We start from the raw sequence: 26044 nt of genomic DNA, 5'->3' as shown, positions 1-26044 counted from the left end.
TGATTTCTTCCCATCATTTAAAATATTCAAGCATGCTCCTCTGAAAAAATATTTAATATTCCTCCAAATTCATACATGCCTCTCCTGTAACCAATCTATTTTTTCTCAGAAATACCAATGATCTCTTTATTATTAAATCCAAAAGGTATTTTTTACCTCCTTCATCTAGACAAGTGTTTCTCAAATTCTAATGTGTGCAGGAATCTTATTAAAATGCAGATTCTGACTCAGGAAGTCTGGGTAGGGCCTGAGCTTCTGCATTCAGAATAGCTCCCCGGTGATGCAGATGCTACTCACCTGCAGACCACATTCAGAGCAGCCACTTTCTGTAGTGCTTGCCACTCCTTTCGGAGACTTTTGTGTTCCTGGCAGGAAGGAGGTGAGGAAGGTTCACAAAAATTGTGAACTGCTCTTTCTTTCTCTATCTGACCAATAGAGGGGGCTGTTGTGTAAACTGGAAATGGTTTTTCTATATAAGATCAGAATAATCGCACAAAAACCTTCCTTCCCTACAGTTTAAAGAGATATTCTGACACCACTTTTTGCACAATGACATGTAAAGCATCTCAGACGCCAGAGGCAGGCAGTCTTGTTAAGACAGCCTCTCTCCCCACACACCTTACAACGTCCATCAGAAGAAGAAATCTAAATCCTGTGTCATTCCTTCTCAACCTCACAGCAACCTGGGTTCAAGTCCACCAGTCATCAGACTTTTGTTTGTGGAGAATCTCCCAGAAAGGAGCTCACTGCCTCCTCACTGCTCCACCATGACCTTGGTGTTCACCTTGATGCTTGAGGTGCTCCTGTTCCTGAGTGAGTACTGTTCCATTTTACTCTCTTGTCTACACATGGAACATTGCTTTGGACTGACTTTGAATAGAGACTTTTTGTTCTGGCTGAGTTCATTGATTCAGCATTGATGTTTCAGGAGGAGCCGGAGCCCAGTCGGTGACCCAGCCTGACGGCCACATCACTGTCTCTGAAGGAGACCATCTGGAGCTGAGGTGCAACTACTCAACTTCTTTTTCGTCCTATCTCTTCTGGTACATACAGTACCCCAATCAAGGACTCCAGCTTCTCCTGAAGTACACATCTGGAAACAGCCTTGTCTCAGGTATCAAAGGTTTTGAGGCTGAATTTAGGAGCAGTGAGAAGTCCTTCCACCTGAGGAAAACATCAGCCCATTGGAAAGACTCGGCCAAGTACTTCTGTGCTCTGAGTGACACAGTGACTAAGACTACAGTGGGAGCTGATCACAAATCTCCTGAGACTTAGTAGCTTAAAGACTCAGGGTCTCAGCCTATGTTATTTTCAGGATGTTGGCATGTTCTGTGAAGGCAAACAGTACAGAGAATACAGAATCCTGAAAGTGTTTGGTTCTCATGGGCATCTTAGATTTCTTTTCTCTTTCGCAAAGAATAGACTATTGTTTTCTTAATTTCAGTGCTCTCAGTGGTCTTGAGGCTGGTGGGTGGTTTCTTGTCAGTGACACCTGAGAATGCTGTGCCTATACTGTACTGTTTTGTTCAGAGTAAGTTTTTATGTCATAAAAAGAAAACCCAATCTTAATATTCTTTTTCAAAATATAGTTGACAATTCCAAGGTATTTGTTCTCACTTACTTAGTTTCGTTCAAACAAATGGGATTCTGGTTGGAATCACATTGGAAACTGACATTTTAGGATATTATGTTTTCCTACCCAAGAATATTATATGCCTCTTCATTTATTCAGGTCTTGTTTTAGTCCTTTAAAAGTAAATTTTGCTTGCTTGTTTCCAGAAAAGTTGGAAAAAATGAAATGAATCATTGAATAAGTGGAGAGTTGATGTCTACTATTCTGTGTCTGTTCCTCTCTCTGAACAGGGAAGAGAGCCAACAGAAAGTGGAGCAGCATCCCCAGTCCACAAGTGCCAGGAGGGAGAGGTTACTATTTTTAACACAGCCACACACGCAGCAAGAGTGAGAGTTCCAACCATTAAGAAGAACATATCTCTGTGCAGGTCATAGGCTCAGACTCCACCTTCTGCTCTGTAATCATGGGGACCCCGCCCACGTTCAGTCTGTTCACAACCCCACAGAAGGAGGCACTCACTTTCACACAAAATGATGTTTCTCAGAATTCATACCTGAGGTTTTTCTGTTTCCTTCTTTCTGCACACTTCGTTAGGCAATATAAAAATATTTTACGAATGATGCTTGTACACAAAGAGCTTACTACCTAACAGTCATAGGAATATCTCTCTCATTAGACTTAAGCTTTATGAAGATATCAATTTTTTTTTACCAATAAGCATTCACTGAACAATGGTTGAAATAATGAATGGCTGATAATATTTATACCCATATATACAGGCAAATTTATAGCCAATGGTTAGAATTTGTATGGAAACTAATTTCAGCTCCCTATAAGGAAAAATGAACAATTAGAGGCTTTTCGAAACAAAACAGACTGCTCTGAGGTGTAAAATATTCCTCACTACAGGAACTAGTCAAAGAAAAGTGGAATGTCCATTTTCCAGTGATCTGCAGAAACAATTACAAAACATTATGATTTTGAACCAAACTAAGAATTTTAAGTTTTAAATGAGGGAAAATACCATGAAAGAACTGAACAACCAAAAAGCTTGTAAAATTCACCACAGATTAAAAAAAAAAAATCACTTCCAAATTCATGGAAATTGGATTTTGAATTTTTACTTGACGCATGTGTAGGAATTTAAGTGAGGGCAATGGTAGGAGAACACATTCCAAGCAGGGTAAACTTATTAAGAGCAAAGATCAAGAAACAATAAGCAAGAAGAGTTTAGGAAATTAAAAGTTTTTAATATTACTGAAAGGGACAATTTTTATTGGATGGTACTGTGAGATAATATGAAATGTTAGCTTGAGGCAGTAGTTCACCCAAGAGGGCCACACACAGCTCAGAACTGGGTTTCTTTCCAGATAAAAATACACGTCATGAGATTACCTGTCTTTAGCATAAGCAACATTAAGGAATATCTTGAAATTGTTTTTTAGAATGAGCTATTAATCTAAATTTAAACTGGTAGATAATATCAAAGATTTACTTTTACAAGCACACTTCTAAATGTATAGAAAAACTGGATTTCCATAATGATTGATTCAATGAATAAATAAATTTCGTTTTCCCTGAGCAATTCTACCACCAACTAATCGCCATATTGCAGGAAAGGAAAAATCTAAACACTTTCCCAATGTGTTGCACTTTTATGATCACTTTGCAGCATGAGTTTTGTTTAGACGTAGGGGGAGACTAATAGCTTCTCTGCATTCATTAACCTCCCGTAAAGGACAAACTTTTAAATCAAATAATACAGACCAAACAAATAAAAATAACTACATTCTGCTTTGCTTTGTACTTTGTTCTCTTCCTCATCTGGCTGCAAAAACCCTTGCATGATTTTCACTGAAAATAACTGCTGAATTCATGTGAGATTTTGCCCTCCTCAGTACTTGTACTGGTAGAGTTTAGATATGTTCCCATCTACTTCCCTGCTCTTCAGGGTACTGAGTTGCCATAAGGATAAGCCAGGCAGATAGTCCTTCAACATTAAGGCTAATTTCTAACTTACCCCCACTGTGCCTTTTATCATCACAAACATGTTTGTTGTCTAATTTGGTTCACTATTAGAAGAGCATGGTTTGGTGTACCTAAAAAAAGGATATTTCTTCGGGCAGCAATATACTAAATTTTTAGGGGTCTTATAGCTCCATTTTTCTATTAAATGGTGCAGGGTTGAGAATCAAGTAAGCACATAAAAAATAGACAGCAACACCATAGTAAAACTAAAATTGTTATTCCACCGTTTGGTGATTTAGTTTATAGCCACATCGTTCAGAAAGAGAAAGGCTTTCTTCAAAAGTAGGAACTGAGAAGAATGAGGAAGAGAAATCTATCTTATCGAATAAAAGACTTTCTGTAATACTCAGTGATGGATGAAGTGAGAGATGTGGAAATTTCCAGTCAAAGTTTGTACATTTTACTTTCATCAAATGTCTATGATCCATCCCAGAAAAGCAACCCATAGATTTAGAATAGCCCCACTCACCATCGTTTCATCAAGGAAAAGTTTTCCTGGTGCTGAATGTTGGGTAATGCTATATACTATATACAACTGAATGTTGGGTAATGCTATATTTGGGGTCTTGAATGGTGGAAGAGACCAAGAACAATTTAAGAGAAAGGGAGGGGAAATAAGAATAGACCATGGACAGAGAAGATTTGTCCAAACGGGACTATGCAAGATTTGCTTTAATCTATTATTAACATTGAAATTTGAAAGAGTTATTAGAATAGGTTCACAGACTCTCAAAGCTAGAAACCATTGTGGAAAATAGGGTAAGCACAAAGATGCAAGCCATGAACACATCTGCTTTGCAGACAGATTCATATAAGTGGATATCTGTGGTTTTCGTGGGGTTTTTTTCTGTACAGTAGAGCTGCCATATCATTGTGAGCTGTGGAAGTTAATCACTGGACCATTTCAGGGAACATCATTCATACCTTAGCCTAAAATATAGAGAAAGACAATGCAGAGATATGAAGAAAGACAGATCTGAGAGCATCATCAGAGCCTATATATCCAGCTCTGCCTGGAACGGCAAAAGTCAAAATACTCTCATTGGGAACAAGCCAGCATGAGTTGAGATTCTGTCATTTACAACAAATAGATCCATAATTAATACAGAAGAAGGTGGGGGGGAGCCTTTTGGTTTTGTACTATTTTATGAGCTGAATTTACAGTACTTAGAAGCATTTTTCAGTTAAAATAACTAGAGTTATGTAGATACAGATCATCCCTGGTCTACCTTCATTATAGTAAATATGAACCAGGTTAATCCTATGTATGTTTTATGAATTTTTGATTGGAAAAAATTAGAAAAATACTGAAAACATTAACAACTCTGTCACACAGACACTCATTATTTTTACTTATTTCTATCTTTTTCACAATTTTGCACATTGTTACATCATAGAGACAATTTTACGTCCTTTTTATTAACACTCACTTTTGTCATTAAAAATACCTTGTATTCATACTTTGAATTGATTATTCTACTATTCTACACCATAGATATATCACACTTAACTTTATAATTTTCCTGTTTGGGGATATCTTGATTATTTATTTCAAGTTTTTCATCATTTTAAATAGCATTATGGTATATGCCTTTAAATAAAAATTTGAATTTGAATTTCTCATCATTTTATTAGAACAGCATCCTAGAACTGGAATTAGTGGTTCAGTGGGTAAAAACAGGTTATAGTCTTTTTGCTCCTTGTGTCTCGGGAATGGGGAGTTAGTGTTTAGTGCGGACAGAGTTTCAGTTTAGGAAGGTGAAAAATTCCGCAGATGGATGATGGTGGGAGCTGCACAACGATGTGAATGTACTTAGTGCCACTGAACTGTACAGTTAAATACGGTTAAAATAGTATGTTTTATATTATGTGACTTCTACCACAATAAAATAACATTTCCAAAAAGTATTCTAAATGTATCATCTCTACTCCCTAACACTTTTCTTACTTGAACCCACTACAGTCAGATTTTCATCCCTACCATTCCGTTGAAATCACTCTTGCTGAGGTCACCAGTGAGTTTTAAATTTTATTTATTTATTTGTTTATGTTTTTATTTATGGCTGTGTTGGGTCTTCGTTTCTGTGCGAGGGCTTTCTCTAGTTGCAGCAAGTGGGGGTCACTCTTCATCACGGTGCACGGGCCTCTCACTATCGCGGCCTCTCTTGTTGCGGAGCACAGGCTCCAGATGCGCAGGCTCAGTAGTTGTGGCTCATGGGCCTAGTTGTTCTGCGGCATGTGGGATGCTCCCAGACCAGGGCTCGAACCTGTGTCCCCTGCATTGGCAGGCGGATTCTCTACCACTGCGCCACCAGGGAAGCCCACCCGTGAGTTTTATATCAACAAATCCAATGATGCATTACCATTCCTTATCTTATTGAGTGTCTCCAAAGACTGTGGCATTATGGCTACTCTCTCCCTGAAACACCATCTTTGCCTGGATCCTGGAACTCCACATTCTCCTGGTTTGCCTTCTTCCTTGCAAACCGCCCCTGCTCAGTCTCCTTTTCCTACATCTTCCTCCTCTTGCTGGTGTCTACATGTTGTGTTTTCTCAGAGCTCAGTCCTCAAACATTTATCCTCTTCAAATGGTCTTGGAGGGGTTCAGCACATGCCACCCCAAAACAGGCCACTAGTATAAAAGCACTTAAGCCTAGCCACTTTGGGTCTTCATTTTTCTATGAGGACCCCTATGTACATGTAAAAATTATTAAATAAAATCTCTATGCTTTTCTCCTGTTAACCTGTTTTATGTCAACTTACTTCTCAGGTCCAGATGGAGAACCTAAGAGGGAACAGGTAAAGCTTTAGCTCCCCTACAATCTCATTTAGGGATATGGCGTTAATTACTATTTATACATTGATGACACACAAATTTACATTTTCATCCCAACCTTCTCTATTGAAAGTCAGGCTCATATATACTGTAATCTATGTAACATCTACACTGGATATCTAATTGGCATCTAACATATCCTTAACATAAGGCCTGATTTCCCCCCATAGGTTCTTCCCTCACTCTTTTCCATCTCAAAAAAAAAATGGCAATATAATTCACCTTACCAGAAATCCTGGGACTCTTCCTTAATTCTTCTGTTTCTCCCATACCCCACATTGTCAAACAAACCTGCCACATAAGATTTATTTTTTTCTCATAAAAAGTTTGACTTTGTTCTTCAATTCAAACAATGATGTTACACGATGGGTTTCAGTGACCACCAATTCATTTTTGAATTCTAAGATGACAGATAGATAGATAGATAGATAGATAGATAGATAGATAGATAGATAAGATCTAGGAATCTTGTCTCGAGGTTGCTGCCTAGTTAAAACACCTCCCTGTCTTGCAATATTTCTTGCCTAGCTGTTCAGGACTTTCCCTCAGAAGCCAGGAGCCAATGAATTGCTTACTTCTTTGGTACCCTGGAGATTTTAGACTCTGGAACAATGTATCATAGTAAGATTCAGAATGGTGGAGGTTTTTTTAAGGGAAAGTTAAGAGTGGAAAGTGAAATGGGAAAGAGGAAGCCTGACATCTGGATCTCAAGCATGTTCTAAAGCAGTTTTAGGGAAAAAAAATTCTAATACACAAAGCCATACACACACACACGCACACACACACACACGACTAGATTCCATTAGAATTATCTATGCCTGCATAAACCTTGGCAAACCTTCATATAATTTCAAGAATACAGGAATCCCAGTTTAAAGGCTACTGGTCTAAAATGGGACAGGGAATTCCCTGCAGTCCAGTGGTTAGGACTCTGCACTTCCACTGTAGTGGGCATGGGTTCAGTTCCTGGTCAGGGAAATAGATCCCACATGCCTTGCAGCACAGCCAAAAATACAATACAATACAATACAATACAATACAATACAAATAAAGAAAAAATACAATACAATACAAATAAAGAAAAAAAATTTTTTAAGTAAAATAAAATGGGACACTCTCACTAACACACTTGTAACAATATACTTTCTGAGAACTCATTCCTCCCCACTGATCTGAGACAGTATCTTTTAACATATACTAAATTTCCATATACAATTAGGCTTAATTATTGATTTGCTATTCCATTTAATTGACCTATCTGCTTAGTCTTAACTTGTACTTAAGAATGTTCTTGGGGCTTCCCTGGTGGCGCAGTGGTTGAGAGTCCGCCTGCCGATGCAGGGGACACGGGTTCGTGCCCCGGTCCGGGAAAATCCCACATGCAGCAGAGTGGCTAGGCCCGTGAGCCAGGGCCACTGAGCCTGCGTGTCCGGAGCCTGCGTGTCCGGAGCCTGTGCTCCACAACGGGAGAGGCCACAACAGTGAGAGGCCCGTGTACAGCAAAAAAAAAAAAAAAAAAAAAAATGTTCTTTCCTTTCTCTTTCTTTTTACTTTCATACAACAGACAATGTGCTCTTTTCTTCCACATTTCTTTTAACTGTTTTTTATTTTTGCATATGAATGATATAAAAGCTGCTTTTAAATTGTTGTTTACCTGTCTTCTGATAGTGGCTTTTCTGCTTTTAGGTTTTCTGATATATCATTATTTCATCTGCAAATATGCAGATGGTATTTTACCTGTTTCTTTCCAATTATTATGCTTCTAATTGTTTTTTCTCTTGGCCGACTGCATTATGTAGTAGCTCCAACACAATGCTAAATAGTGGTAAAGGTAGTGGACATCTTTGTCTTTCTCCTAACTTTAGTGAGAAAGCTTCTAGCATTTCCCCAGAAGTAGGTGCTGCTCTGAGGTTGTGGCATATGCATTTTTCTATGTTAAGGAATTTGCTATTAATTACTTTTCTAAGTGTTTTTTTTAACATGAATGTATACTGTATTTTGTCACAGGCCTTTTCTGCATCAATGGAAATGATCATATGACTTTTCTTGTTAGCTCTAATGCCAGTGATGAAGCTACTCACTTTTTTTTTAAACATCTTTATTGTAGTATAATTGCTTTACAATGGTGTGTTAGTTTCTGCTGTGTAACAGTGTGAATCAGCTATATGTATACATATATCCCCATATCCCCTCCCTCTTGAGTCTCCCTCCCACCCTCCTTTTCCCACCCTTCTAGGTGGTCACAAAGCACCGAGCTGATCTCCCTGTGCTATGCAGCTGCTTCCCACTAGCTATCTATTTTACATTTGGGTGGTCACAAAGCACCGAGCTGATCTCCCTGTGCTATGCAGCTGCTTCCCACTAGCTATCTATTTTACATTTGGTAGTGTATATACGTCAGTGTTACTCTCTCACTTTGTCCCAGCCCTTTCCCCTCCCCGTATCCTCAAGTCCATTCTCTACATCTGTGTCTTTATTCCTGTCCTGCCCCTAGGTTCATCAGAACCATTTATTTTAGATTCCATAGATATGTGTTAGCATACGGTATTTGTTTTTCTCTTTCTGACTTGCTTCACTCTGTATGACAGACTCTAGGTCCATCCACCTCACTACAAATAACTCAATTTCATTTCTTTTTATGGCTGAGTAATATTCCATTGAATATATGTGCCACATCTTCTTTATCCATTCATCTGTCGATGGACACTTAGGTTTCTTCCATGTCCTGCCTATTGTAAATAGTGCTGCAATGAACATTGTGGTACACGACTCTTTTTTTTTTATGAAAATGAACATTTATACTTGTTACAATGTTTAAATGTAAACTTACAGAACACCAGCTTCCATTCACATACACTGAGCTGCTAAATATGTTTGTTGAACTTGTCTTTTCTAGTTTTCTATATTACTTTAAATATGATTCTAAGTTTAGAAATCAAATATTTGGGTGTATTTGAATTAACATTGCATGACTCTTTTTGAATTATGGTTTTCACAGGTATATGCCCAGTAGAGGGATTGCTGGGTCACATGGTAGTTCTATTTTTAGTTTTTTAAGGAACGTCCATACTGTTCTCCACAGTGGCTGTATCAATTTACATTCCCACCAACAGTGCAAGAGGGTTCCCTTTTCTCCACACCCTCTCCGCCATTTATTGTTTGTAGATTTCTTGATGATGGCCATTCTGACTGGTATGAGGTGATACCTCATTGTAGTTTTGATTTGCATTTCTCTAACGATAAATGATGTTGAGCATCTTTTCATGTGTTTGTTGGCAATCTGTATATCTTCTTTGGAGAAATGTCTATAATAGCAGATTCTATTTTGTACATTTTATTAAACATCCCCACAGGGTTAAGTTGAATAAACTTGACGTAGCAGACACAGCATTTATTGCTGGCTGCCTATTATTACTTGAGAAAATCACTTATCACCTTTAACTAGATACATTCTTGCTGGTTCTGACCTGGAATGTTGAAATCACCATCCGTGTGACAGGAGAGAGAAAATTCCATGCAAATGTAAAACTCTCTTGTAAATGTTACTTCTTCCGAACAATTGTAACCATTCCTTCTATTTTTCCCAAACTAAAATTCCCTTCTTTGGGAATATTCCTGCTAAGTATCCTCATTAGGAGAGAAAAAATCTTAAGACATCTAGAAATTCTGCTAACATTTTTGTGGTTCCAGATTTGATATGATTTGGCAATGCTCTTATTCAGAAAAAGAGCAATCATGTTCCCAGGAAAGTGTATCAATTGACAAATAGCCAGACCCCCCAGTGGCCACCCCAAGTCTGCTGTTTACTCCTCAAGCAGAAATGAGAGGGTTGGGAAAGACATAGCACAGTTCACCTTGGACCCTACATCTCCAAGAGGGATTTAATTCCCAGCTGAGGTACAATGACACTGTGCTTCAGGAAAATGCTAGAAAAAGCAGTCTCCCTACTTCATGTAATTTCATACATGAGGAAGACTAATACCCAAAATTAACATCAAAGAAGATCACAGCTCTTTACTCACCACAGACTCTCAGCCACTTACCTCAGGCCCACAGGAAGAAATAAAGGAAGGGAAGGATGGGGATAGATTGCCAGGGCCAGGCCTTTAGCTAGGGAATGCAGCTGAGAAAATGTGGTTAAGTGGTAGCACCTAGAATCAGCAGGGTAAGGACTGAATGCAAAAACTAGAAGAGAACTTTCCTCCTTAACCTCTCCTCTTCTTTAGTCCCTAATCCTTCCTGTAATATAGAAGATCGCAAAACACGGTTTCGTATACCTAATATGTAAAATATAAGAAATTATCAGAGTTTGCACAGAAGCCCAGACCTAAATATAAGAAACACTTAGATTTTTGCAAGTGTACTACCATTTTCAGAGTTAGCCAGATACGAGGTTGCTCTCTCACATCTGAGAACATATGAAAAGAAAGATACTGTATTTCCCTCTTTTATACTTACATAGAGAACTTAGAAAAGGCCTAACTCTTTTAGCTAATTTATAATTGTTCAGAGTGAGAAATACAACAAAGCCATAGGAGACCCTAACCAGTTAAGGGAAAGAATCAGGTCTTCTCTCAACTTTTTATTTATGCCCCTCAGAACATAGTACAGAGAGTCATACAGGCAAAGCACATGCATTGATCCCTTATAGGTGAGGGGAGTGAGGAAGGGAGTTCCAGGCACTAAGGATATTAAGATAGTCATCACTAGAGAACATTCTGACACTATGTTTTGTTTCCTTTCTTTTTTGTTCACTCTTCACCTCTCTGTATGTTCTATCTTCCTTTAATTTAACATAAGGAATTTCTTTTTATTAAGGGAAATGAAAACAAAATTCAATTTAAAAGTTCAGACCACATGGGGGCAGTGCTTCACTGACAGAAGTGACTGGCTGGAAACTAGAACTATGTGAATGGAAGCGGCAGGAGTGAGTATATTCAATGATGCATTTTGTGACAAGTGAGATTTTGACTGGTTGTGAAAACACAGTGAAGATCACTGGGGCTTCCAAACCAAAAGAAGCAGAAAAATCTAGAACAACGAACTAGAACAATTGAACATGGTCCGTTTCAGGCCTCCAAACTGAATCCTCGGAGACTCCAGGAAGAAGCAGGAATGGAGCCTCACCTGCAAGCTTCACTGATGCTCCTGTGTGTGCAGCTAAGCTGTGAGTGGGGAGGACAAGGGGGGGCGGGGGGAAGGGTCAAGCCAGGGAAATGGGGCAACTCTGGTAAGGAAATTTAGGGGGGATCTTGGGGACAATCCAGAGTTTATATTAAGGAATTTTGTAAAACAAATAGGAAAAGTTGTTTATTTAAAAAAAAAAAAGTTTTTCTTTTTTTTTTTTTTGGCGAGGTATACAGTTTATTAAAGAACTCACATCCAATGCAGTGTCTCTCCAAAGATAATTTGCAAGCACCTTGCCTCAGAACCACTTGAGCACTTGGCAAAATCTGTAGATACCCAGGCCTGACTCTAGAAAAGGTGGTGCAGAGTCTCTGAGAATGAAATTTGGAAATCTGCATTTTTCGTAAGTGCCCCAAGTGATTCTACTGTGCACTTATAGATAAAGGAGCCCCGATTGGAGGAGTGTGGAAAAGCCAAATAATTACAAAAATAAGCTGAAATCTTTTGAAAAAACTTCAGTAAGACAGAAGAAACGAAAACACAAAGAAGAGAACAGATTACAAAAATCTGAATAACCTAAGTGACTTTTAAAACACTTTCTATTAACTGGTAACATTTACACAGACAAGTACATACATTATGAGTATACACACAGTCAATGAATTTTTTTTTTAAAGTTTCTTATGTATGAAAATCTTTTCACTCCTCCTGAGCAGGGTCAAATGGACAACCACTGGTGGAAAAGAAAGTCAAGGAAGGCGAGAGCTTCACACTGAACTGCAGTTACACAGACAGAGCTGCTGATTTCTTCCAGTGGTTTACGCAGGATCTCAGGGAAGGCCTCCACTCCCTGATACAATTGTTTTCAAGTGAGAAAGAGAAGATCAGTGGAAGATTCACAGCCAGGCTTAACAAAAATGACCAGCAATTTTCCCTGCACGTGAAGGATTCCCAGCTCAACGACACAACCACCTTCTTATGTGCAACGAGTGCACAGTGCTGCTCAAACACCTGCGTCCCGCACCTAAACCCTGCTAAGCCTGCACCTCCTGCCTGAAGGGCTCCAGGGCGCTGACTTTGCACTCTGAGCAAAGGGAAATAGGAGGAGCTTTGTATAACAGTGTCAACTATTCAATTTGAATACCATGTGCAGAGGGATAGTGTTTTCAAACACCATCTAATATATTTTGTTTCTCTGTGTGAAGTCCTAACTCTGTTCAAAAACCTGAGGCTTAATATCAGAAAGAAGAGAACACTAAAGAAGGCAGGAAACAGTAAAATTCTTGCCTTTGAGCTCCTTTGTAGACTTTTACAAATATATCAAGAATACAAAATCTTAAAAGCCGTAACCATCAAATTCAGTAGTGAAAGAAAATGTACATTGACATTCTGAAAAGACTGGGGTAGAAGACCAAGTACCAAAACCTGAGGGAAAACGGTAAAAAGTTTAGAAAAGGACAGAGTGAAAGGAGAACACAGTATGATGGCAAATCTGTCTCCTCCTTAGAAGAGGATAAAATTTCAACCAGCTGTCTGGAGACGAGTCAAAGGGGTGACTTTTAAAAGTGCCTAGCAGCGGTCTCTATCCTTTTTGGCGCCAAGTACTGGTTTCAAGGAGGACAATTTTTCCATGGGGTGGGGGGCGGAACAGTTCAGGCAGTAACGTGAGAGATGGGGGGCAGCAGATGAAGCTTTGCTCGGTCGCCCACCACTCACCTGCTGTGTGGCCTGGTTCCTAACAGGCCACGAACCAGTACTGGTCCGTGGCCCTGGGGTTGGTGACCCCTGGCCTAGCATCTTGCTCTTTTCTACGGTCTGCTGGGGTGGGAGGAGGGAGAGTCACATTTAGGAGTGACCATGAACTGAAGGGGCAGAAAGTGAAGGCACACACTGTTTGGATCACCGTCTCACATCCTTGCTCCCCAGGGAGTGTCCACTATGAGGAAGCATCGAGTGACCACATGGCAAGATGATCCAACCAGGGGATGTCACCAGCCTCTGTCTTCGTCCACTTCACTGCTTGAACAACAGACCCGTAGACAGATTAGCCAAGCTGACAGCATGGAGGTTCTCCGTGAGCCCAGAAGCACGGGTTTTCTCTCACCAAGTCGGACCTAACTACTTCTGCTGTCAAATATCCAACCTGTCAGCCACAGATACAACAGGGAGCCTTCAATGTGGAATCACCCCTCAAGAAGACCAACCAGCCACTTGCTGGCAAGTTGATTACATTGGACACTTCCACCCTGGAGGTGGCAGAAATCTTTTCCTATTGGGTTAATACATGTTCTGGGTATGAGTTTGCCTTCCCTTCCATACTGCCACACATAGCGGCATAACCTGAGGGCTCAGAGTGCCTGATTGATCATTATGATTAATCAAGGGATTTCACATCCCTTTGCATCAACAGACCCAAGTTATAGCAAAGAGTTAGGACAACAGGCATGTGACCATTGAGTATGCTGATCTACTACATACAGCATTATCCACAAACCACTAGCCTAATAGAACATTGGAATGACCACTGAAAGGCTCAGCTAAAGCACCAGCTTAGAGGTAGTGCTCTGAGAGGCTGGAGAACTATTCTTCAGGATGGTGCTGTGTTCCTGTTAGATAAAATGCATGGACCTGGGAACCAAGGAGTGGAAGTAGGGCTATCTCCCCATCAACTCCCAGTTTCAGTGACTCACTTGGATATTGTGTGTCTCCTGTTCTCATAATTCTAGATTCTTCTGGACTAGAGGTCCTGTTTCCTTTTGAAGAGAAAGGAGAGGGTATTTCTATTAGGGAAACAGAGAAGTTTTCACGAAACCAAACTTTACATGTACCACCTGGTCATTTGGAGATACTCACGTCCGAAGACCAGAAGGCCAAGAAAGGAGTTACTACACTGGCAGGGGCAATCTATCTTGATTATCATGAGGATTTAGGGCTATTGCTGCCTATTGGGAGCTGGAAAAATAGGACTAAAACTCAGGGGATTCACCGGGATGACTTTTAGCACTTTCATGACCATAATTACTGTAAACAGGCAATTGTAGCAACTATGGCCTGATAAGGGGAGAATAACCAGGGGCTCAGGCCCCTCAGGGATGAAGGTCTAGGTTACCTCCCTGGGACAGAAGTCTAGATATAGAAGTATTAGTCAAAGGTGAAAGAGAATCAAGAATGAGTGATATAAGAGGTAGATGGAAGATAATAAATATGAATTATGGCTGTGGAATCAACTATAGCAATTATAACTTGTCCCACTGATCCTTCCATTGATTTTTTTTTTAAAGAACTAGTGTTCTGAGTAAATTTAACATAGAGCACAAGTGGATCTCAGCAGTGAAAGGTATGGGCTGTACAGATGCTGCTGGTGTTCTGCTCACATACCCTGACAGTCACCTCTACACCCTGAAAATCCCAGCAACTCTGAGGACTATTTTCTGACCATGAGAGCATGTGGCCAGTGTTCAGGACAAGTCAGATGTGCCAGAGAATTGATGTCCCCAAAGCATCCCTCAAGCCATGATGGGTAATGAGTTTATGAATTACTCCAGCTCCTTTATGCCTCATTTGGGGTAACTCCAATGGGTATGCTATACCATCTCCCAGAATTACCCAGCTGGATTAAGCTCCAATTGCCCATAGTAGTAACGGCTTGATGACAACACCCTGTCTTGGCCTCCTTCCCTTCTCTGATTCACTTCCTACTAATGTTTCCTAGAATCACCTGCATATAAACTAATTATACACAAGTCCTTGTATTAGAGCTGACTTTTTGGGAATCCAAAACCAAGATACAGGAATTCAAATCATGGGGCAAAGATGGAGATGATCTAGAAGAAATTCTGGTTGCTCCTTCTTCCATTGCTATCAAACTGAATTTAGGGGCACAGAGATTTTAGCAGCCTCGTTCAGGGCTGGTCCCAACTCTTACAATTGCCTGCGCATCTCTCTCAGTGAGAAGACTCAGCCACCCACGTCTGTTACAAGAGAACCTGTGCTGTCAGACAGTACCCAGTATGTAGCAGAACCCCATTCTTACTCTTGGCTTGGGGACTGCAACCCTGTTACTTCCTCTGGAAACACAAACTTCTGGTGAATCACAGTAGGTCTTTTTTTCCTTGTTCACAATATTTTTTCAAAATGGAATGAGAGTGATGGGAGCAACTCTTAATATGACTTGTTTGAAGCAATTCGGTGCTGATGAGAACTCCTGCAATAGTTATTTCAGAACTTCTTAAAAAAAATAGGTCTCTTTTTTGTGTGTGTCCGTGGAAAATATAAGCACAATTAGACACTACATGATCTGCTTCCACTTACTCTGAGTTTAGTCCATGCTCTTTTCAGGCACAAACATATATCTTTTTTCTCATTCTTTATTTTGAGAAGTTGTAAAACTATTAAAAACCTGAATACATTAATATAACAGGTGTATTCTTATCACCCATAATTGTTTATATTATACTTGCTTTGTCATTTTTATTTTTTTTAATGCAAAGAAAAATTATAGAGTTTGCCACTGTTGCAAATAAAACTCTGCCACTTCTGTCCACTATTCCAGGTCCCCATTCTTCTCTCCAAGATTAGGTCTTAGCAGAATAAATTTGCCAGCTCCCTCTTCTTTCTATTTTCAGCCTACAAGTTAAAAAAACTCAGAAAACGATTTTCACTTTCATCTGAAATTACAACCAATAGCCTAGTTCCTGAAGCGAGACCAAAAAGTATTGGGAAAACTTTCGTCAGTGAGACAGTCACCCATCACCTGTCATACCATTTCCTGCTCTGAAGCTCGAGGGCCGCGGAGCACAGAGGGGAACCCAGATCAGAGCAGGAAACTTCTCAGCCTGCAGGGGAGAGCTGTAAGCATGATATTTGTTAGCTTGCTGCGGGCAGTCCTGGTCTCCACCTGTCTGGGTAAGGAAGGTTTAGGTCTTTCTTTATAATGTTATCTAATGGGGCTGTGAAATGAGAGAAGATGAATAGCAGAGTAAATGCATTGCCTCAGAGAGCCCAGGTGAAAGCTGATATGTTCTGCTGAGGTTTGGATCAGGCAGAAGAAAGGTGGGTGGGGATGGGAACCAGTTTGGGCTGGTCTGCCTGCTTTCTCTCTCGTGTGACACCCAGTGTGGTCCTTTCTCTCCTCTTTCCCACAGGATCCAGTGTGGCCCAAATGGTCACTCAACCTCAACCAGAAGTGTCTGTGCAAGAGGCAGACACAGTGACCCTGGACTGTACGTATAGCACTAGTGAGAGTAATTATTATTTGCTGTGGTACAAACAGCCTCCCAGCGGGGAGATGATTTTCATTATTGGCCAAGAAGCTTATAAGCAACAGAATGCAACCAACAGTCGCTACTCTGTGAACTTCCAGAAAGAAGCCAAATCCTTCCGTCTCAGGATCTCAGACTCCCAGCTGGAGGATGCTGCAAAGTATTTCTGCGCTTACAGTGGTCCACAGTGAGACGAGCAGCAGAGAGAGGCTTACAGAAACCTCAAACCTCAGCATCTGTGCAGAGGTCAGGGGAAGTGGTCGGGGTAAGAGGAATATAGAAAGTCACTGACTTCTCCTTGGAATAAAACCTCCTCCTATCTGAATATAAGAGACACAGAGAGATGAATGTCTATGACTTGTAGTCCTTAACTTAACAGTAAAAATGACACGTGTAGTGCTTTCCAGTTTTACAAGTTGTCTTCATACTTGCTATCATCTGTAACCCTCATAGCTTCATATGGTATATGTGACAGGTCAGACTTCTGAAGCATTTCCTCTGTCCACCAGATCTTTATAATTTTCCTGGGAGCTCTTACCTCCAAGAATCTTAATCTTTTCCATTTTGTTCATAGGTGCTTGTTCTTTTAATTTGTCCATCCATGTCCAAAACCGAATCTCCTCAGAAAAAGGTACCCATTTTAGAACACAACAGCTGTGACAGCATAACCAGGGAGGGAACCCACTGGTCCTACGATAGACTTAAGAGATAAGCTAGGTTGACGGTACCTAGAACAGGTGACCTAGAAGAATGATGGAATGGCCTGTTAAAGGCTCAGCTAAGAAACGAGCTCAGGGGCAACACCATTAGTGTTGGAATGCTATTCCAGGTTGGAATGCTATTCCAGGAAGGGATAATATTCATTAAATCAATGTCTGATGTATGGTGCTGTGGCACCCTAGCTAAAATACACAAGTTTAGAAACCAAGAAATGGAAGCAGAACAGACTCTTCTCCTGTCACTCCCTGTAACCCACCTTCAGAATTTGTGTTTGCCTTTTCTCATAGTCCTAGGCTCTGCTGGATTAGAGGTCCTGGTTCCCTGAGGAAGAATGCTTCCACCAACGGATTCAGTAAGGGCCCCACTGAACCTGCAGCTATGACCGCCACCTAGATAACTAGGTGACCTAGTTGAACTCCTTGTGCGAGTGGTCCAGCAGACAAAGATAGGATTTATTAGATGGGGGCATAATTGACCCAATTATCATGGGGTACCAGATTGTTACTACACAGTGAGAGCAAGAAGAAATATGTTTGGAATGTAAGCGTTTCACATGGGGTATTTCCATGCCCAGTAAAAAGAGCAAGTGGCAACTGTGGCAACAAGGCCTAAAAAGGACAAAGTGACAAAGAATTGAGACCTCTCAGCAATGAGGGTCTGGGTCACCCCACCAGGCAAGAATCTAAGTTCGCCAAAGTGGTATCCAATATAAGGAAGTCTGGAGGGTACAGTGGAGGAGGGAAAAGATGAGTATCAGTTATAGACTTGGTACCAATTAAAGGAGCGGGGCCTGAAGCTCAGGTTATGCAACCTCCTGTATTAAGTGTTTTAGATGGACTGTAGCCAGCCACAATCTTGAAGACTCAGAGACACAGTGAAAATAACATAAGACAAGCACGCACCTGAGTAGTGCGAAGAGAGCCCTATAACAAATATCTCATGTGCCTGTTGTCACGTCCAAATGCCTAGGGTTGAATTTATCAATGGCTGTGATAGACAATTCTTGGACGCTCGGACTCGTCTCAAGCTGATAACATGCAACATTAAGCATGCACTGTGCATTATTTTTACTTCCTACCCCAGGGCTTTCTCTGACTCCTTGGGAGCTCATTCAGCCCATGGGCAAGCACAGCCTGAAAGTATAGGGGAATTACAAATATCATACAAGAGAACTCCTGTAAGGTTAACAGCTGATTTCTCAGCAGAAACTCCATGAGCCAGAAGGGAGTGGCACAATATATTTAAAGTGATGAAAGGGAAGATCCTACAGCCAAGTTTACTCTATCCAGCAAGGATCTCATTCAGATTTGATGGAGAAATCAAAAGTTTTACAGACAAGCAAAAGCTAAGAGAACTCAGCACCACCAATCCAGCTCTAAAACAAATGCGAAAGGAACTTCTCTAAGTGGGAAACACAAGAGAAGAAAAGGACCTACAAAAACAAACCCACAACTATTAAGAAAATGGGAATAGGAACATATATATCCATAATTACCTTAAATGTGAATGGATTAAATGCCCCAACCAAAAGACACAGGCTAGCTGAATGGATACAAAAACAAGACCCATATATATGCTGTCTACAAGAGACCCACTTCAGACCTAGAGATACATACAGACTGAAAGTGAGGGGATGGAAAAAGATATTGAATGCAAATGGAAATCAAAAGAAAGTTGAGTAGCAATACTCATATCAGATAAATAGATCTCAGAATAAAGAATATTACAAGAGACAAGAAAATACACTACATAATGATCAAGGGATCAATGCAAGAAGAAGATATAACAATTATAAATCTATATGCACCCAAAAGGGGAGCACCTCAATACATAAGGCAAATGCTAACAGATATAAAAGAGGAAATCGACAGTAACACATTAATAGTGGGGAACTTTAACACCTCACTTACACCAATGGACAGATCATCCAGAGAGAATATTAATAAGGAAACACAAGCTTTAAATGACACAATAGACCAGGTAGATTTAATTGATATTTACAGGACATTCCATCCAAAAACAGCACATTACACTTTCTTCTCAAGTGCACACGGAACATTCTCCAGGACAGACCACATCTTGGGTCACAAATCAAGCCTCAGTAAATTTAAGAAAATTAAAATTATATCAAGCTTCTTTTCCGACCACAACGCTATGAGATTAGAAATAAATTACAGGGAATAAAATGTAAAAAAACACAAACACATGGAGGTTAAACAATAAGTGACTAATTAACCAAGAGATCACTGCAGAAATCAAAGAAGAAATGAAAAAATACCAAGAAACAAGTGACAATGAAAACACAATGACCCAAAACCTATGGGATGAAGCAAACGCAGTTCTAAGAGGGAAGTTTAAAGCAATACAATCCTACCTCAAGAAACAAGAAACATCTCAAATAAACAGTCTAACCTTACACCTAAAGGAACTAGAGAAAGAACAAACAAAACCCAACGTTGGTAGAAGGAAGGAAATCATAAAGATCAGAGAGGAAATAAATGAAATAGAAACAAAGAAAAAAGTAGCAAAGATCAATAAAACTAAAAGCTGGATCTTTGAGAAGATAAACAAAATTGATAAACATTTAGCCAGACTCATCAAGAAAAAGAGGGAGAGGACTCAAATCAATAAAATTAGAAATGAAAAAGGAGAAGTTACAATGGATACCCCAGAAATACAAGGCATCATAAGAGACAGAAATACAAGGCATCATAAGACTCAACCAGGAAGAAACAGAAAATATAAACAGACCAATCACAAATAATGAAATTGAAACTGTGACTAAAAATCTTCCAAGAAACAAAAGTCCAGGACCAGATGGCTTCACAGGTGAATTCTATAAAACATTTAGAGAAAAGCTAACACCCATCCTTCTCAAACTCTTCCAAAAATTTGCAGAGGAAGGAACACTCCAAAACTCATTCAACGAGGCCACCATCACGCTGATACCAAAACCAGACAGAGATACTACAAAAATGAAAATTACAGACCAATATCACTGATGAATACAGATGCAAAAATCCTCAACAAAATATTAGCAAACAGAATCCAACAATACATTAAAAGGATCATACACCGTGATCAAGTGGGATTTATCCCAGGGATGCAAGTATTCTTCCATATACACAAATCAATCAGTGTGATACACCATATTAATAAATTGAAGAATAAAAACCATATGATCCTCTCAATAGATGCAGAAAAAGCTTTTGACAAAATTCAACACTAATTTATGATAAAAACTCTCCAGAAAGTGGGTACAGAGGGAACATACCTCAACATCATAAAGGCCATATACGACAAACCCACAGCAAACATCACTCTCAATGGTGAAAAACTGAAAGCATTTCCTCTACGATCAGGAACAATACAAGGATATCCACTCTCGCCACTTTTATTCAACATAGTTTTGGAAGTCCTAGCCACTGAGATCAGAGAAGAAAAAGAAATAAAAGGAATCCAAATTGGAAAAGAAGAAGTAAATCTGTCACTGTTTGCAGATGACATGCTACTATACATAGATAATCTTAAAGATGTCACTAGAAAACTACTGGAGCTAATCAGTGAATTGGGTTTAGTTGCAGGATACAAAATTAATGCATAGAAATGTCTTGCATTCCTACATATTAACAGCAAAAGGTCAGAAAGAGATATTAAGGAAACAATCCCATTTAACATCACATCAAAAAGAATAAAACACTTAGGAACAAACCTACCTAAGGAGACAAAAGACCTGTACTCAGCAAACTATAAGATACTGATGAAAAAAATCCATGATGACACAAACAAACGGAGATATATACCATGTTCTTGGATTGGAAAAATCAATATTGTGAAAATGACTATACTACCCAAAGCTTGATAGGGATTGCACTGAATCTACAGATTCAGTGCAATCCCTATCAAACTACCAATGGCATTTTGCACAGAACTAAAACAAAAACTTTCACAATTTGTATAGAAACACAGAAGACCCTGAATAGCCAAAGCAATCTTGAGAAAGAAAAATGGGGTGGAAGAATCAGGCTTCCTTACTTCAGACTATACTACAAAGCTACAGTAATCAAGACAGTATGGTAGTGGCACTAAAACAGAAATATAGATCAATGGAACAGGATAGAAAGCCCACAGATAAACTCATGCATCTATGGTCAACTAATCTATGATGAACGAGGCAAGGATATACATTGGAGAAGACAGTCTCTTCAATAAGTGGTGCTGGGAAAACTGGACAGCTACATGTAAAAGAATGGAATTAGAACACTCCCTAACCATACACAAAAATGAACTCAAAATGGATTAAAGACCTAAATGTAAGACCAGACAATATAAAACTCTTAGAGGAAAACATAGGAAGAACACTCTTTGACATAAACAACAGCAAGATCTTTTTTGACTCACCTCCTAGAGTAATGGAAATAAAAACAAAACTAAACAAATGGGACCTAATGAAACTTAAAAGCTTTTACACAGCAAAGGAAACTATAAACAAGATGAAAAGACAACCCTCAGAATGGGAGAAAAAATTTGCAAACGAATCAATGCACAAAGGATTAATCTAAAAAATATATAAACAGCTCATGTAGCTCAATATTAAAAAAACAAGCAACCTAATCCAAAAATGGGCAGAAGACCTAAATAGTCATTTCTAAAAAGAAGACATGCTGATGGCCAAGAAGCACATGAAAAGCTGCTCAACATCACTAATTATAAGAGAAATGGAAATCAAAACTACAATGAGGTATCACCTCACACTGGTTGGAATGGGCATTGTCAGAAAACCTACAACAACAAATTCTGGACAGGGTGTGGAGAAAAGGGAACCCTCTTGTACTGCTGGTGGGAATATATATTGATACAGCCACAATGGAGAACAGTATGGAGGTTCCTTAAAATCTAAAAGTAGAACTACCATACGACTCAGCAATCCCTCTACTGGGCATATACCCAAAGAAAACCATAATTCAAAAATACACATGCACCCCAATGTTCATTGCAGCACTGTTTACAAAAGCCAGGTCATGGAAGCAACCTAAATGCCCATTGACAGACAAATGGATAAAGAAGATGTAGTACATATATACAATGGAATATTACTCAGCCATAAAGAGGAACGAAATTGGGTCATTTGTAGAGACGTGTATGGACCTAGAGACTGTCATACAGAGTGAAGTAAGTCAGAATGAGAAAAACAAATATCATATATTAACTCATATATGTGGGATCTAGAAAAATGGTACAGATGAATTGGTTTGCAAGGCAGGAATAGAGGCACAATGTAGAGAACAAATATATGGACACCAAGGGGGGAAAGCGGGGTGGGAGGGGGTGGTGGTGGGATGAATTGGGAGATTGGGACTGACATATATATACTAATATGTATAAAATGGATACCTAATAAGAACCTGCTGTATAAAAAATAAAATAAAAGAAGGTGTTTCAAGAACCAAGACCCTAAGTAAGGTCACCTATCCCTCATAAGGCTAAAGGTGTAAGGCTGCTGTTATCTAAGTACGGTTCATGGGCCCAAAGGAGGCCTTTTCAGGGTGGTTTACCAAACCCGGTAAGTTTTCTCTCTTTTGTTGCAGATTAGTACTCCACACAGGATTCACAGTGACCCCCCTGTCATTATCTCTCTCTCTCTCTTTTTGTAGACGTCCCTCCTCTCTGGTACACTGCTCCACAAATTCTAGGTGCTTCAAGATCCCCAATCTCCTATTCCGTCTCAATCTCACGGTGAGACAGCTGGGCTATTTTTGGTAAATCCCTCCTGCACTGGTGCCGAGAAGCTGCCTCCATGAAGTAAGCTGGGCAATGGTCGGGCTCACCTCATCTGTTTTCCTTATCTCTGTGCTACCTGTAGTCCAATGTCTAAAAGTTGTTTCATATAGTTTGTCCAGTTTTCCATTTGGAAGGAAGGTCAACTCTACCTTTGTCAGTGAAGAAGTTACAGTAATTTGTTTTTATTGTATTTTACAAATATGTCATTTTGTGATGGATAGGGAAAAAATCCTTTTTAACCAACCACACATTATTTGAGACCTGCCTTAGGTAATGTTTCCTCTGTGGCATGCTGCATGAGTCTTGGGGATGAGTAAGTAATTCAGGCAAAGGATTTGGGGAGATTAGGGAGCACTTTCTAGGCAGATGAATCCCTCTCTTACCCATGGGATTCATGGAGACATATGCAAGGAAGAGACCTCTGACTATTCCAGTTAAAAATTCTGCCTGGGATTATTTGGGTAGCTAGAGATACTTGTACCATGAAGAAAATGATGGAAGCAACACCTGAATATTTCCCTAAGCATGCTCGTATTTAGAGCTCTCTTCTGAGTCCTGTCCCATTCTCCTTTATCTATGCCTCAAGCTATTAATATTTTATCAGGAGAAAGAGGTCAGATATAGCTGTGGTGCAATTTTCAGGATGAACACCAGAGGGCGGGGTTTCCTACAAATGTGGTTCCTCTTTTAATTCAGGTGCTGGTTTGACTTGTTTACTTTGTAGCCACAAGACAGATTACTGTTGCTGTGCAGAAAGGGGCTCTCAGTTTCTAAGTGAGGAGTTTCTATAATATTCAGCTGCAAACTAGCCCCATTAGATTTGGTGTATTCTAGGGAGCAAGGACCGCTGCCGACATGTTTTCTGCCACTCATTCTGTTCTTGTGATCTTCTTAATATTCAGTAAGTAACATTTTATCCTAAATGTTCATGATTTTTCATTTTCCTATAATTATAGGTAACTAATAGTTCTCTTCTCTGGCTGAAAACTCTCTTTCTGTCCATTTATAACATAAAAAAGTGATTCTCTTGTAGGAGGGACCAATGGAGACTCAGTGAACCAGACAGAAGGCCCAGTGACTGTCTCAGAGGGGGCGCCTAGGACCCTGCACTGCACTTACCAGACCTCTGATTCAAATCCCTATCTTTTCTGGTACGTCCAGTATCTCAACAAAGCTCCGCAACTCCTCCTGAAGGGCTCGAAGGCAAACCAGAGGGCAGAGCATCAAGGTTTTCAGGCCACTCTTGTTACGAGTGACAGCTCCTTCCACTTGCAGAAACTCTCAGTGCAAGCATCAGACTCGGCTGTGTACTACTGTGCTCTGAGCGACACGGTGAGAGGGGCTGCAGGGGGAGCTGAACACAAACCCAAGGGGAGCAGGAGGGCTGAAGTGAGCAGTCTTCGGAGGAGGAGGTATATTCTCTCCTTGGGCAGTGTTTAGTTTATTTAGAGCTTTTCAGGAAAATAAATCAAGCTCAGATCTAATTCCTAGAAACCCAGGAGGTTGGGACTTGTTCTTCAGGGAGAATAGGGTGGATGTCAGTCTTAAAGAAGACCCAAGCGATGATCCCCAGAAGCGTCCGTGTTCAGCCAGAAAGACTCCTCCCTTATGTAGACTGACTTTCAAAAACATCTATTTTCTCTTAATGTAAGATGGATGTTAGATGTCACGATATTAATATATTCATTTAGGGAAGAGAAAAGGAATAGATGACTAAATGCTGCATCAGCTGAATCACAATCATAAATCAGCACAGGGATGCCAAGCAAATCATACACAAATTTTCACGCGGCTGAGACGTAACGCTGTTGAGGCGCTGCTCTCAGTGAAATGAGCCAGAGCTGCTGCAGCAGTGGGATGAAAAGGCATTTGTGATTTTTGAATGGCTACATTTTTGATATAAGGAACTAGGAATGCATGGTCTGGTGATTTTGCCTTCATTTTGACTATAGGATGGGATACTTGAAAGCAAGGTGTTTCTAGCACAGACTGACTATTGATTGGCATTAGACACGTACAGCTGGACAAATTTTGTCCACCAGGAAACTTGCTGTGATAGCATTAAGCAGACAAGGAACTTTATCCAATGTAAATTTCCCCAGGAACCAATGCCTTGGAGTGAAGGAAGAACAGTTATGATGACTGAGGGTAAATAGTTTGACCTTCCTGTCCGGAAGAAGAATCTGTGAGCTTATTTCACTGTAGAGTTTGGCTGCAGGCCAAAAAAAAAAAAAGCTATACAAAAACATGGATGACTATTTGTTCTCAGAAGTCACCATAATCATAACAAATTGTATTGCTCATAAAACTTATGTCTATCCTAGATGCATTGGCTGCATATGCAAATGACTGCAGCACTGATATAATTGTTGTCAACTTAATTACAATAAAGTCTAAATAGGCAGGTTAGATTCACCAACCAGGTCAACAAGCCATGACGTGCCACAGGCAAACTGATAGCAGCAAGTTACATTTCCTGTTCTGGTGCAGAAGCATCTCACACTTCAGTACTTGTGCACGTGCCCTGTCAGGCACAGGGCAGGCATTTAGACCCGAATTTGAGACAGAACACAGCACATTTCACTCAGAGGAACAGCTTCCAACATGGGGTTCCCTGGCCTGCTGAGAGCTGTCATAGCCTCCATCCGCCTTGGTAAGGCTGGTAAGGATGGCCACAAACAGACTCAGCTCCACTCAGCTCCCATGTTTGGGGGTAGG

The 26044-nt window shown here is 40.0% G+C and overlaps 2 long non-coding RNA genes and 1 pseudogene across 2 annotated transcripts in view; 1 reads left to right on the top strand and 2 right to left on the bottom strand.

Moving 5' to 3' along the window:
- Window positions 1-26044, bottom strand: part of LOC137226362 (uncharacterized) — a 684033-nt gene that overhangs the window by 339414 nt on the left and 318575 nt on the right. The window lies entirely within an intron of this gene.
- The window catches only part of LOC137226367 (uncharacterized), a 58868-nt gene that overhangs the window by 23551 nt on the left and 9273 nt on the right, over window positions 1-26044 (bottom strand). The gene's annotated exons all lie outside the window — the stretch shown is intronic.
- Window positions 430-1275, top strand: LOC137206927 (T cell receptor alpha variable 8-4-like; annotated as a pseudogene).

Source organism: Pseudorca crassidens, chromosome 1 (assembly GCF_039906515.1).
Source record: "Pseudorca crassidens isolate mPseCra1 chromosome 1, mPseCra1.hap1, whole genome shotgun sequence".
Taxonomy (NCBI): Eukaryota; Metazoa; Chordata; class Mammalia; order Artiodactyla; family Delphinidae; genus Pseudorca; species Pseudorca crassidens.
The sequence above is the reverse complement of the archived record's forward strand: the minus strand, read 5'-3'. Positions and strand labels throughout refer to the sequence as shown.